At 42.7% G+C, this 13884-nt stretch overlaps 1 protein-coding gene across 2 annotated transcripts in view; it reads right to left on the bottom strand.

Annotated features, from left to right (window-relative positions):
• Positions 1-3197: 3197 nt before the first annotated feature.
• Positions 3198-13884, bottom strand: part of LOC108163790 (trypsin-1) — a 34989-nt gene continuing 24302 nt past the window's right edge. Inside the window, exons 3-5 of one of the 2 annotated variants that reach the window (XM_033393359.1) lie at positions 4561-4695; positions 3424-4456; positions 3198-3362 (exon numbers count right to left, since the gene is read on the bottom strand). The gene's annotated coding sequence lies outside the window, so the exon portion shown is untranslated. Of the gene's footprint in view, positions 3363-3423; positions 4696-13884 lie in introns of both variants that reach the window. The other variant, XM_017299274.2, reaches the window with a different exon arrangement.

The raw sequence follows: 13884 nt of genomic DNA, 5'->3' as shown, positions 1-13884 counted from the left end.
CTATTTTGATTATGGATTCCAAAGCGATGGATGGGATGCTCAAGCGATGGAAATTTGAAGACACTAAAGATTTTACATTGGGAAATTTAAATTTAGACGTGTTCTCTACTTTAGAGAAGATTTACAGTAGATGTGACATCCATAGTTAAGGAGGCTCGAATTTTTATAGGGAATTGTTTCAAAAGAAACTTTGATTTCGATTTTCCATAAGTGGATATGTTTTTCGGGGTAAATAAAAAAAATACCAAAAAATACTAAAATTTATATTTTGTTAAGCAAAGCATATAAAAAAAAATTAAATGCCAAATTAAAATACCGACTTAAATACTAAAAACCTATTTAATTTAGAAAAGCGCATAGAAAACCAAAAAATACTGATATTAAAAAATGGGGTTGTGTCACTCAATAAGGCATTAATTAAGGTACTTAAAAACTCGTCCTTAAACCCCTTTGATAGAACAGTCTATGGAGCAATGATCCGTCCTCAAAAGAAATCCGTATAGCCCCCTCCCGTAATCCCCTGTGGCAGGCACATCTCGCACTTTGATATGCAGAAACATGTCAGATGCTTGGGGTTTCATCCTTTAGAGCCCGCTCGCCCCGCTTCCTGCTTCTCTGACATTTATGATGACAGGCGGTGGGTCATGTGGTGTGTGTGTGTGTGTGTGTGTGCTGTGCGTCATTCATTCCCATTCCAACTGATGTTGACACGTGCTACATCATCATAGATGGCGATTTTCTTTCTCCTGTGCCTCTTGTGTGCTGCCCATTTTCTGCACTCCTCTCCGATGCTTGTTTCCTCTGAAGCACGTACAAAACATAAAAGTAACTGCACTGCGCTTTGTTGAAATAGTTGCAAAAGGAAAGCGAACGAGCAGCAAAGCACCAGAGGGCCACCGGGCGGCCACACAGGGCAGTGCAGAAAAAAAATTAGAAAGAAAAACCAGCATCCATCCAGCAGAACGTCCAAAATTTCGACTGGACTTCAAAGTGTTGCAAATTGCAGCGTCACGAAAAGTGCGAGAGAGATTTCCTTCCCTTCTTCCTTCCGTTGGAGTGCATTGCACCCCAAAAAAAAAAATAAAGAAAGATACGAACTCCCGCAGACAGATAGAAACAGAGATACGGCTCGCCAAAAAAAACTGCAAAGCCTAATGACACGACGAAAGATTATGGCAGGAGAGGGGAGAGCACAGCACACAACAGATACTAAATCTTTTTCAAAGTGCGAGCCTACATGCTGGCAGGGGGAGGGGGGGGCTTAATCGAAGTGGAGCCTGGGGGCGAATGCTTGATGAATGGTAGATTTATCTGAAGGATCTTTTTGAGGCAAACACTCAAAGAGAATATCTCTCTAGGATAGGAAAATATCCACTAGATCCTATAGATCCCTTGAAAACCTTCAAGCACACATTTTAGAGCACAATTTGAACAACATTAAATATTTATCCATTCGAAATCTTTAACATTATCCCAATCACATCAGTAGTGAGCCACTTTAAGTACACACATCGATAGCCCCACTTGAATCTAGGATGTAGCCAAAGGTTGTTTGCCCCATCCTCCACAGTCCCCTCGGGGGAGCGGCTGCCACCGAATGGCAACTCTCACTTGACTGCCCTGAAAGTGCATTTCATGTTCAAATCAAAGTAAAGTAAAGGTTGCCCCAGCAGCCAGCAGATCCTCCCTCTTTCCTCCCTCCACCCACAATGTTCACAGTTTTTCAATGTTGCTGCTTTAAGAATTTATGGAAAATGGATGGTTACCATGGCCATCATCTATCTGATGATGGGAGAACAGAAAGCAACGGCAAAGAGCAAACAAAAGCCGCTGCAAAAAACAAAGATACTTTGGAGGATGCGCCGGGAAAAAGGTTGCCAATGCCATTACCACAATGCAGCCATCGCCATCGTCATCGTCGTTGTAGTTGTGTTGTGGTAAGTATATCCTTGCAATGATTTTGCAACGTCCTTCTGTTTACCCACGTTCCTTGTCTACCTTCATGGCCGCGTAGATTTTCCCCCTCTGAGCGGAGGAAAACCCAGTGAACTGCACGAGCAAGTGACTGCCACGGCCCTGGCCGGGAATAAATTATTAAATCATACACAAGTTTTAGTTTTTCGCTTTAAGCGGATGGCTTCGCTCTCTCTTAGATGGGATTTGCTGTGCTCTTAAGCCAGTTATGAATATGAGAGGCTTAAGCGACAACAAATTTCACAGTCAGCAGACGCACAAAGAGCGGGAGCGGAAGAGGGAGAGAGAGAGAGAGCGAGAGAGTTGGGATTCCCTCCTTCGCTCAAGCGCTTAATTGAAGTCTCCTCTCCGGATAACAGCGGAGGGAAAAGAAAGCGAAAAAATCAGGGATTTGGGCCATAAATCCTTGTAATTTGAGACAAGCGAGAAAATAAGTCAGCAGCCGCCGGAATCGATAAACGCTTAATTGGCCGCAAGGAAAAGACATCTTGATGCAGTGGAAAATCCCAGGAAAAAAGGGAGAGCCTGAGGATTAGCTCTGTGAAGGTTGGCTCTCCTCCCACGGAGATATCCATCAGACATTATAATTCTGGGATATCACAGACCACCTTGGCATCCTTCCCCCGACCGTCAGTGGAGTCCTTCATTAAAGTCTAAGTGGCACGGAATTTCATGAAATTTTAATGCGATAGCCTCTGAACCCCTGACCAGGCATCATAATTGCCGCAAGTTTTTATCCCTCCTTCACACATATGCCACCATTTTATGAGGACAATGGGAGCCGCGGATCACATTGTAAATAAAACATTGTAGAGAATGACAAAAGGGCATCCATATCCATCGCCTCTCATCATAAAATGAGCAACGAACGAACGAACGGAGAAAAAAACTCTGTTCAAAAGGCAGCAAAAGGCAAAGTGCCGCGAGTGCCGTCAAGTGCGAAATTTAAATTTGCATAAATTATACAATGGCCAGGACCCCAAAACGGAGAAGCGAGAGAACCAACCAAAAAAAATAAACCCCAAAGACAATGGCCACAAAATGTAGCACACCAAAAAAAAAGTGTTTTTGTGTAAAGTCATGAAAGATATATGAGTGCGATAATCATGAGGGCGTGAGATTTGAGTGGCCATAAAGTGTTTGACAAGCGGGAATGGGGGAGGATGGGGAGGCAAAAATATGAATATGCAAGAAATGTTTTATGGGGAGTCTAGTGAACCTACCTTTTATTTCACTAATTCTCAAAAGCAAAAACAACCAGCCAGCCAGATGAAATTGCTGATGTTCTTCTCTTTCGCTCTTCTCTTATAGTGACGAAATCATTCTTTGATTTCGCTTCTCTTCCAGTGACGAAATCAAAGAGAGCCATGCTCCTCCGCTACGAGGCCCTTGAAATAATTAAAGAAATATCTTATTTATCATATAACGGAGAGTCTAGTGTAGAATTACCTTGCATTTTATTAACGCTCAAAAGCATAAACAAACAGCCAGGATGAAACTGCGGATATTCTTCTCTTTCGGTCTTCTCTTCCAATAACGTAGTTTAAGAGAGCTACGCTGCTCCGCTCTTAGATCCTCTCAGTGAAGTTACGGTTCTCCTTCCTGTGCCTGAAGTTGTTGCCCATATCGCCTCATTTCACTCCACATTGCCTTGCTCTCCCTCCCGCACTTGCACTCACTAACACACTTGATCGCAGCATTTCACTCACTTTTAGGCATTGCGCTCTATTTCTTACGCCGCTCCTTTATATATGTACATAGTTCTTGCGGCTATTGTTTTTATTCAAATGCGCTTGCAATTATGTACATATGTACATACATATGTATGTATGTATGTACTTTCACTCTCACAGCCAAAAAAATAGAGCAGGAGCGGAAGCAGAGTCTTCCGCTCTTTATATATTTCTTGCGGTATTTTCACTCCTGCACTTTCACGCACTTTTTGCTTTTATCGCCTTCCAATTCCTGCCTCCTTGCGCCCCTTGCCGTCTGATGACCATCCTGCACAACAGCAGCGTGACTTGGTTCCGTTATTCTTTTTGCGTTTCCAGCGGAAACAATTTTCGCAGGCCGGTTTTTTCCATTCTTTCACTGTAAAAAAAACACTGCACTTGATAGTTTTCACACATGCTGCGATCATTTTTTCACATTTAGCTTTTCCTTTGGCTCTTCCCACACACTTTTTCGGCTTTCCACTACACAATTGATCAAATTTCATGATTGCACACCACATTTCCTGGATATTTTTACTTTAAAACATATTTTCCGATTATTTTCCAGATGCTCCCGCGATTTTATCCCCGTGCTGGGATTTTAGACAAAGTTTTCTGCAAATAGCGCTGAGATGAGATCATCGATTTAACAGAAAGCTTGAGCTTTTAAGTTCTAGAAAGCGCGAGAGTGCTGTCTTATCTGTAATCCTCTCTTCCCACTGTAGTGTGTGTGCAATATGACTTCATGCGCATTGTTGAGAGCGGCTTTGCTATTGCAATGTGTGTGAGAGAACAGAAAAGCTATATTCATTCAAGGTGACGCATTTTCTATGTTTGTTATGCATGCTGCCTATGCTGATCTCATGCGCCGTACCTGATGACATCATTGCTTTTAAGATACCGTGCGGTTTTTGCTGTTGCTGCTTTGGGCTGTGTATCGTAGTTGTTGTCATAGCCTACCGAGGGTCCATAAGCGTAGAGCGAGAGGGGGAGTACATGGGTGGGGAGGCTGTGAATGAGAGGATGAGCATAGAAAGGTTCGTTAATGCAAGGTGATGCGATTCTCATGCGTCGTATGTCAAGTTGGCGAGGTTTTCGTGATTATCAAGAGATATTTTATTGCCAATTAAATTGATTTATCGATTAAGATATATGTAAATGTATCATATTTCCACCTATGTACGTATATTAAGAAATATTTATTTACCCATAGAACTCTCTCCTTACATCCCCGTATTGTCACTCAATAACCCATCATTTCACATTCAAATCTTTGCCAACATTAAATCTCATATAGTTTACTCACAAACAACAACAAAATCCCCTAGCCCATACAGAAACTTGGCCAAAGAGCAACAATTGTCAGGGTTAAATGGGCCCCAAACATTAATCACAATAGCTAGCCACAAAATTTGACCCCTTCCCTGATACCCAAGCCCGAAAATCCCCATAAATACATATGTATGTATGTCCCACAGCACAACACAAAACTATTAAATGGGGGAAGCACACACATGCATACAAGGCTGACTTATTACCGGGCAAGGGCGATAAGGAAAGGAGTCGGTCCCCCATCCAAGAATCAGAAGGCTAGCAGGCAGTCAGGCAGTCAGGAAAACCGCAGCTTGTCATAATAAAGGGACAAGGATCCGGGGCGCACGTTTAGATTGGCCTAGCAAACGGCAGGACATCTACAAAACGGACGAAACAAAAGCAGTGGAGTCGGAGGAAGTGATGGACAGGGGCCGACTCTCTCCCTCCTTTCTGCTACGTGACTTTGTGATTTTATGAGCGTTGCAAATGCCACACGTACTCGTGGCAAGGACCCCACACACAGACCATACCAAAACCAAATCCTTTGCATTAACACTCAACTAGTGTGGGGCGGGGGAGGGGGGAGGGAAAATCCTGTGGCAATGCTTTTTATGGCTGTGTTTAGTGAAAAAAAGGATTCAACTTGATTGCACCCCAAAGAATCCTGGGTATTATGTGGCGGAATTTAATTGGCTGAAGGATGAACTCTGAAATGCTGAAAGGCAGAGATAATCCCCACCAATTAGGCACCGCAGACAGGACACTTGAACTGATCGGCATTGTAGGGGAAATTCCTCGGCAATTTCAATGCACAAAACATTTCTGTAATGCAAATAATTTCATTTTGATTACGGGAAAATAAAAGCCACAAAAAAGGTGCCAGAGGAGGCCACGTTGTCTGTAAAGTTTTTCATATTTCTTTTGCCTGCAACGCCACGTTTTTTTAAAGCCTCGGCAAATATTTCAAGTGCAGCAAAGAAACAAAATAAAAACGAAAAAAAGGAAGGCAAACCGGGTGAAACAATTTGGATACACAGAGAGAAAAACCAAAGCAAAAGGCATTTTTTGTATTCGCTAGAGAAGAGAAGGAGCAGGAATTGGAAAGACAGCGGCAGCAGCAGGAGCCAGCGTCCCGTTCTGTCTGGGGGCTGTCCTGCGTGTCTTTGTGGCGTGGCGGGGCTCGAGCTACGGCGGATTTCCTGATGATTTTATTGGGCCGCCAGCAAACATTTTTGAGTGTTGCCAGCAGCAGCCGCAGCAGCAGCACCACCACCAGCGGCCGACAACGGACTGCGGAATGCGCCAAAGTATTTGGTAACTTTTCTCCCTCGTCCCCCAACAACAAGTCCTTCCTTTTTTCCATCTTTTTCTTTTGGTATGGCCCAAGGCTAGCCAAAAGGATCTGGCATAAAGGATTAAGCAGTGGATAGCCCAAAGGCTTGTAAATTGTTGAGGGAGAACTTTTTTCATTCTTTTGGGTTTTTAAATTTCAACCGAAGAAGACACAATAAAATGTTGCAAAATATTGGTAGAATTTGTAATGGAAATCAACAGCGTAAGGAAAGCAGAGAGAGAGAGAGAGAGAGAGAGAGAGAGTCCTGCCACATTTGTGCATCAGAGCATGGCCTGGCATTCGACTCCATCTGTGGCAGCTCCTTCTGTTGCAGCTCCTTCTATTTGCTTCTCCTGTGAGTCATTGCCACTCGCCTTCTGTTTAAGGGGGCTCTGTTCCCTTATTACAGCCGACAGCCGCCTGCAGGCTACTTATGGCTCAAATAGAAACCAGGCCAACACCTACTACTACCAATCCCCCACACACACACACACACTCACATGTGGGGGATTGGGAATTGTATAACATTTCGCCAGAGTTCCTCCTTGGGCTTTCCTTTACGTATCGCTGCTTATAGACTATGGCATGGCTTCTGGGCAACTTACTTAGCGGTTGAGTGCAAATCTTATGGCAAAACATACATATACTCGTATATGAGTGTTTGTACACGACTGTGTGAGTGTACGAGTGTATTCGAGTGCGGGGCAAAGTGGCTGTTTTGTAGGTTTAAGTTGCAGTTACGTGCATGGGTATGTTTAACATTTGGGGTTCACGGTAGAATGTGATTGAAATGACTTATGAGGCAGCAATCAGCAAATTCTAAAAGGAACGAATAGAACACAGAAACTGCCCTTAGACAGTACTTCTCCGTCGAGCAATCTTTGATAAAAACCCTGAGATATCTTTCCACAGATTTATTTTTATCAAAGTCCCATAATCAGCCCCCCACTCTTAAGCTTCTGGTTCGAGTAGTTGCCAAGCCAAAAACTTTTGCCAGCGTAAACTTTAAGCCATGTGCCATGTGATAATTATCACCGTAAAAATAAGATAGTTTAAAACCTGCGAAAACTAATAATTTCCCCTAATTTCACTCTATAATTTCGTTGCACTTTTCTACACTGCACCGCGAGAGAGCATTGTCCTCTGAGCCGACAAATGCTTGATCTTATTTCAATGTCAAGAAGTCATAGACCGGACAGAAGCCGAGCACTCGAATCGTTAATCATTTGGCCACAAGAAATTACGTATACGTCAAGTGTGTAGCCGGTTAGATAAGCGGCCTGAAGGAAGCTCTCAAGAAAGAAAGGGAATAGAGAAAGAGCCCGAAACAAGGTTAAGGTTTGGGTAGCACAAAAGGGTTTATCGTTTGATAAATGGCCCCCCAGAAGCTCCACTCTCTCGAAGACGGGGTTCAAGGTGAATACCTGAGAGCGCTGGCATTGTGCCCAAACACACAAAAAAAAAAGGAAGAAAGAAGGATAGAAAGCTGAGCAGCCGATGAGAGACATTCAAGGATAAAATTATGCAAATGAGCGCACACAGCAGGCAGAGGCAAACAATTTGTCAGGGAAGCGGTTTGGGGGCTGCCAGCCCGAAAAACTTTCAAGACAAATCAATAGAACGAGACCTCGATTGCAATTAAAATAGTTGTGTGGGGTAAAAGTTTTTCAAAGACGTGACTGAAAGGGTTTTCCACAGTGCAAACACACACACACACACACACACGTAGATCTGCCACTAATTAGGCGAAACGGGAAAATCAATAAAGGAGTAGAGCTACACGCGATATTTATCCTTTCAGCTTTCGTATTAGATTTCGACAAATGCAATTTTACAAGCAACTGAAGACAGACAATGCACTTCAGCAGCAGCATCAGTTTTCAGCTTCAATAAAAAGAAATGCTCTTTCTTATCCCAGAAAATACTGCCAGACAGGAACTGTAGCATCCTACAGGATGTGTTGCACCATTTACTGCAGCCTGTTGTGTGTGTCTGATGCTTGGATCACCCCCTCTACCCCTCCACCCCTTCTCCTGGCGCACTCCTGCCACCCGCCTTGTCATTTAACTGTCAGTTTCTCGGCTTGTTTGTGTCGCCCGGCTGTCGCTTAAATGTCGCCCCGAGGAGGCGCCAGAGCCCGCCAAGGGTTGGTAAAGTGCAAGGCGTGGCAGCGAATACAAATGGGAAATCTGTTGTGTGCGACTCCTTGGCGGTGATTATCTCTTTGCGGCCTGCCGGGATATTTTGACTCGAACGAGAGCGAGAGACAGAGACGGAAGGAGAGTTCGATTGGCCAAAAGATAATTGATAAGGATAATTATATGTAAATGAAAATGGAGTTTAAAATCTTCGATGGATGCATATAAATTGTAATTATTTCTTATGAAATCTCTTCCGAAAGACCTCTTCTAGCGCTTGCCTACGTTAAAAAATTAAGAAAAAAATATAGTTAAAGTTTTAATTCATATTTTTAGGACGTTCAAAAATGAAGAAAAAAAATGTAGTTAAAGTTTTAATTAATTTATATTTTTAAGGCAGAATTGGGGGAAAAAAATAACGCCACATTTGGGAATCGCCCAGAACAAATTTTAAAAATACTACAAAATGTTACCAAAAAATTCTCAAAATTAAAAAAAAAAAACAAGAAATGTATTTATTAACAGAAAATTCAAAAAAATTAAATAAAAATAGCAGATAATACTGCAAATAACTCGAAAATATCGAAAATAAATTTATTGACTGCATTTAAAAAAAAATATAAATTAGAAATATATTAAATTATACTTTAAAAATATCAGAAAATACTCAACAAAATTATAAAATATAAAATGTAACAAAAATATTTTAAACACTGAAAAAATACCAAAAAAAAATGCAAAAAAAAAAAAAACCAAACTAATAAAACACACCAAAAAAAATTATTGACTTAAAATTCCCCAAAAAAAAATTAAAAATACAAAAAATGATTCATTGAATGGTCATGAAATATAGAGGTAGAGGTTGAAGTACTTCCCGACGGATCTATGCATGGATTGCGATAATTTCAAAGGAAATCCACTCTTAGTGTCTGGCTAAATCAAACGAAACGAATGTCTGATTGAAAAGTTATGAAACCCGTTGAACAATCAGCTGCATATCATAGAAAATGTTAGACCATTTCTATATAAATCATTTGCCCGCCAATTGCCATCGTTCTCCATTCAGAATATTCAAATTTTCCAGCTCCTCGCGCCGCCTAATTGATTGCATTTGCCAAAAAGAATCCACACAGAAACAAAAAAAATTCAATAAACTAGTTAGCCAAAAGCCATGAAAAAGTGCAGAGAGTGGACGAGAGCGAAGCGATGAAAGCCAAACGAGAAACATATTTTAGCCATGAAATTTATGCCGCCACACACTAAATGAATTTCCAGTAGACAGAGGATGACCAAGGACCTACTGAAACCAGGACGAAAGAGAGGGAGACGGCACAACACCAACAAAGGACAAATGCAAACAATGCAGATAATTTAGTTGGCTGCGGCGGCGGCGGCGGATAGTTTGCAACAAAAGCACAACACAGAGGGAAAGCAGGAGGCGGCAGGACCAAAAGAGGCCTCCTGCCAACTTGTTTAAATTGGCGATGAATGGGTGGGGGGAGTGGCTGGGAGAGAACTAAATCCATTGGCACGCCACAAAAATAGTTAACTTTGTGCTGGGGGAACGTTTAAATTATGCAGGCTCCACAGGATACACTGGACACTGGGATACACTGGGACCCATCTGTTCGCTGGAGCTGCTGTGTTTGTTTGCTAAACGTCTGTCAGAGTCTACAAATGTTTGCATTTGGCATTCAAAAAGTTCATGTAAAAATGAAATTAAGTTGACTCCGTCCCAAGTGGCTTTAAGGATTTACAAGATACCAGATACCAGAGTGTATCTAAGCCCCAAAAGATCTCCGTCTTTGTGTGTGTGTGTGTGTGTGGGGGGGCCCCCACAAAATGCAGCTCATTTAAACACATGTCACAATACTTTCGCACAGCTGTCACTTTGACAATTTTCTAGATGAGTTTCTTGCGATTTCGTCCAGGCTTCCGCCTCATGTATCCACAGCCAAAAAAAAAACCAGCAGGCGAATCTTTAAGCAACATATCTCTGTCGTCGGTCTCGTCCTTTGGCAGCGTCTGGTGCGTAGGTCTGTCAACGTCATCATCATCATAATGTGGCACCCACAGAGGCAGACACACACACAAACACACACACACGCATCACACGTTGGCTTTGGCTTCTTCTTTAACTTTTTGGAGACACGCGTAATGAAAACTTATATCACTGGAATTACGAGTATTACAAAAATGCCAAACAGATGTGGTTTTCCAGAGGCTCTTTTTTTTACAGCCAAGGGAATTTTTAAAGAAGTCGAAAGAAGAGGTTTTTGAGTGGTTAAGATGGTTTGCTAAAGGGTTTGCCATAGGGTTTTCTATCATTACTTTTCACTTGAATCATTCAGGTTCTGTGGGATTTTACATTTACATTTCTCTTAAATTTTTGTTCTTTTTTGTATATTTTATATGATGTTTTGCATCGTTCCTTGGAGTCCATCGTCCACCTATTCCATATATATTCCTTCCTCCTTGATTTGCCTTATCGGTTTCCATATTTCCTCGTTATTTCTTTCATAATTTCTTTCGATTCGCCGCTGTCCCTCCTGCCTTTGCGGGTCTTCTGCCAATTGATAGCTCCCTTCAGAGATAATTTTCCATTTAATACAAGGTTTATCCCTTGTAAAACGCAGCTTTTCTTCGAAAAAACCTTTGCATTAACAAAATTAAAATCCATGGCCATGGAGTACTTTACTTTACAATTTCGTGCGACGCTGTTCTCTATTCATAATACTTCTAGTTTCTCCCGGAAGTAGGAAGGATGCGCTTTGTGGACAGGACAACCATCTTCAATCTTCAGGGAGTGTGTGCTGTCGCGGTTTCCTAGGAAGTAAATTTCGTTATCGTTTATTATTATTATTATGCGCGATGTGTGAAATGTCTGAGTCCGCTGGCATACCACCCTCTGTGGCAGTGTGGCAGTGGCAGCGTGCGCCGTGTTTGTGTTGTGACGTGGGAAATAAATTTATATTCATAACACACAGGGACGACGACCAGAAGGAGATACGGATGGAGGCTGAGGCTGTGGATGAGGCATAGAGTAGCATACAGCGACATGCATACAAAGTGCTTTATGTGTGCCACAAGATGCTGGGGCAGGCAGGGGGCTGCGGTAGCATTCCATCAACAGGACTTGCAAGTTTTTTGATTAAACTCGAGTGGTGTGTGTGTGTGTGTGTACGAGGGAGAGGGTAGATTTTATTTTTTGGGGGCGTCTGCAGCTTATTAAAGCAACGTCGTGTCGGAGTCGACTCGAGTCGAGTGCGTGTCGGAGTGGAGTTCATGTTGCAGCTAATGGGATTAGCGTTGCATCCAGGGATAGAGAGAGCCCTTCAGATGGTAGTAGTAGTGCTGGCTTCTTCTTCCAATCTCCTCCATATATTGATTACTAATTTACTTGCCAGAGACGTTGCCACGTCACAACTTTCCACAAAACTTCATATATCACGTCAGCAGATCCCCCAGTTCCCAGTTCCCAGATGCTTCCCAGACAGATGCAGATAACTCGATTTTAAGGTAGCCCCAAAACTCTTGGCATTAACATGATGTCGGCAACGGAGGACTAAAGTTGCAACATGCGTCGTCCGCTACTGATGCTACTTGGATGGGACAACTTGCTCCTGGACAACTTCGTCCTCGTCGTCGTCGTCATATAAAATGTACAAAGACAAGGTAATTTTGGGTATCAGCAGGGGGGGACTTGCATCAGACAGCAGCATGCAGTGGCAGTGGCTGTGGCAGGTCCAAGTTCCACTCAAAGTCATTCATGCTTGAAGTCAAACGACGAACCTCCGCACAACAATCAAAAAAGCGTTGCGAAAGTCAAAGATGCCGCAGGGCCATTGGAACTAACATAAAAAACGTGAATACCCTTACCCCCTTTTCTCTGCATCTCTTTGGGGAAGGATTGGTAGAGTATAGCAGTGGGTTTGCGGATTTTTCGGGCCATGTGCAATGCAATAACTTGCCAAAATGACACCATGTCCTTGGGGTCTACTTTTTTCGGGAAGAGCACAGCAGCGCGTGTTGTATCGATAACGGGTTTGTCGCTGCTGCGTCTCTTCTGCGGGGAGTGGGGAGTGGAGGGGCAGTGGGGAGTGGAATAAGTATACAATCGTGTCTGCACATCATATGTTTGCTAGGGAACTCCACCGCCGGGGGAGTACATAGAGAGAAAAGAGTACCTTGTGTTTGAAGGATTTCCCTTAAATGGTGCCGTTCGTTTATGGGAACTCTTTGAGGAATCATTTAAAACATTCCTATCATTCAATAGTCGAATTTACTACGAATAATGAGTAAATACTAGATGAAGATATGCAACGAAACCCACTAGAAATCCATCAGAAAAACTTTACAAGTCTTTTCTTAATTTCCCCTCTTTCACTTGCAAATTTCTCTCAGTGTAGTCCACGGTCTATGCAAACACAATGAGAAATCATGCACAAATCGAGCAAATTGCATATTTCTTACGCGACTGGAGCGACTTTTAATTTTTCATGCGAGAATTGCAGTCAAGTTCTTGGAGACTGCAGTTTTTCCTCCTACATTTCCTACATTGCGATTTCCATTTCGATTCCCCTTTGGGGACATTCGTTTCCTTTGCCATTTGTTTGGCCGTATGTGTGGCTTGTAAATTTCCCTTGTCGGACCATCGCCACACTCAGAGGCGCTTGATTGAGCTCACGTTTCGCCGGAGCCAGTGCCGGTGCCGGTGCCAGCCAGCCTCCCAGTTTTTTGACTGTCAGACAGAGTAGTGCATATTTCCACATACTCTGCCCCCGACTCGGCGCCCCCTTGACTTTTTATTCCAAAAATATAGTACCATGAAGTGGAATGCATACTCGAATAAGCCCTAAAATTAAACCCAGCAGCAGCGAGAACTCCTTTTATTTCCCCCGTGTCTGTGTGGCAGCGAACTTTGCCGCAATTTTCGTTTAGTTTGGGACGTGGCTTCCCCCCCTTTAGGTACAAATTTCAAACATCATTGTCTTTAATCAAACAGCATTAAAATTTACACATGTACCTCGGCGTATTTGTACCCAAAAAAGATCCCTAATACCAATACCCCATACACTTCCATGCGTTCCCCCCCATTTGAATCCCTTTTCCTTTTTCAACATTTTTGCATGTCACACGGCGTATTGCAAAACATGAGTATGTAAATTTTGTTGTGTTCTTTTCCTTCTTTCCTATTCAGGGAACACCCATAAGAGGTCCTTCTCCCTCTGCTCCATTATATGCTCTGTATTAAGTACAGGAGTTGATTTCACATGTGTCGTCTAGCTGGGGGATGGTGTGGACGGGGTGGCAGGGTCCTTTGTGAAAAATGTTGCAAAGATGCAAAACAACTGCTGGCAGTTTGTCAAATTTGATTTGTCATACATCAAATGGCTTTAAAATGACAAGGAAG

The sequence above is a fragment of the Drosophila miranda genome, chromosome 4 (assembly GCF_003369915.1).
Source record: "Drosophila miranda strain MSH22 chromosome 4, D.miranda_PacBio2.1, whole genome shotgun sequence".
Lineage (NCBI taxonomy): Eukaryota > Metazoa > Arthropoda > Insecta > Diptera > Drosophilidae > Drosophila > Drosophila miranda.
Note: the sequence above shows the minus strand (reverse complement) of the source record. Positions and strands in the feature narration are given on the sequence as shown.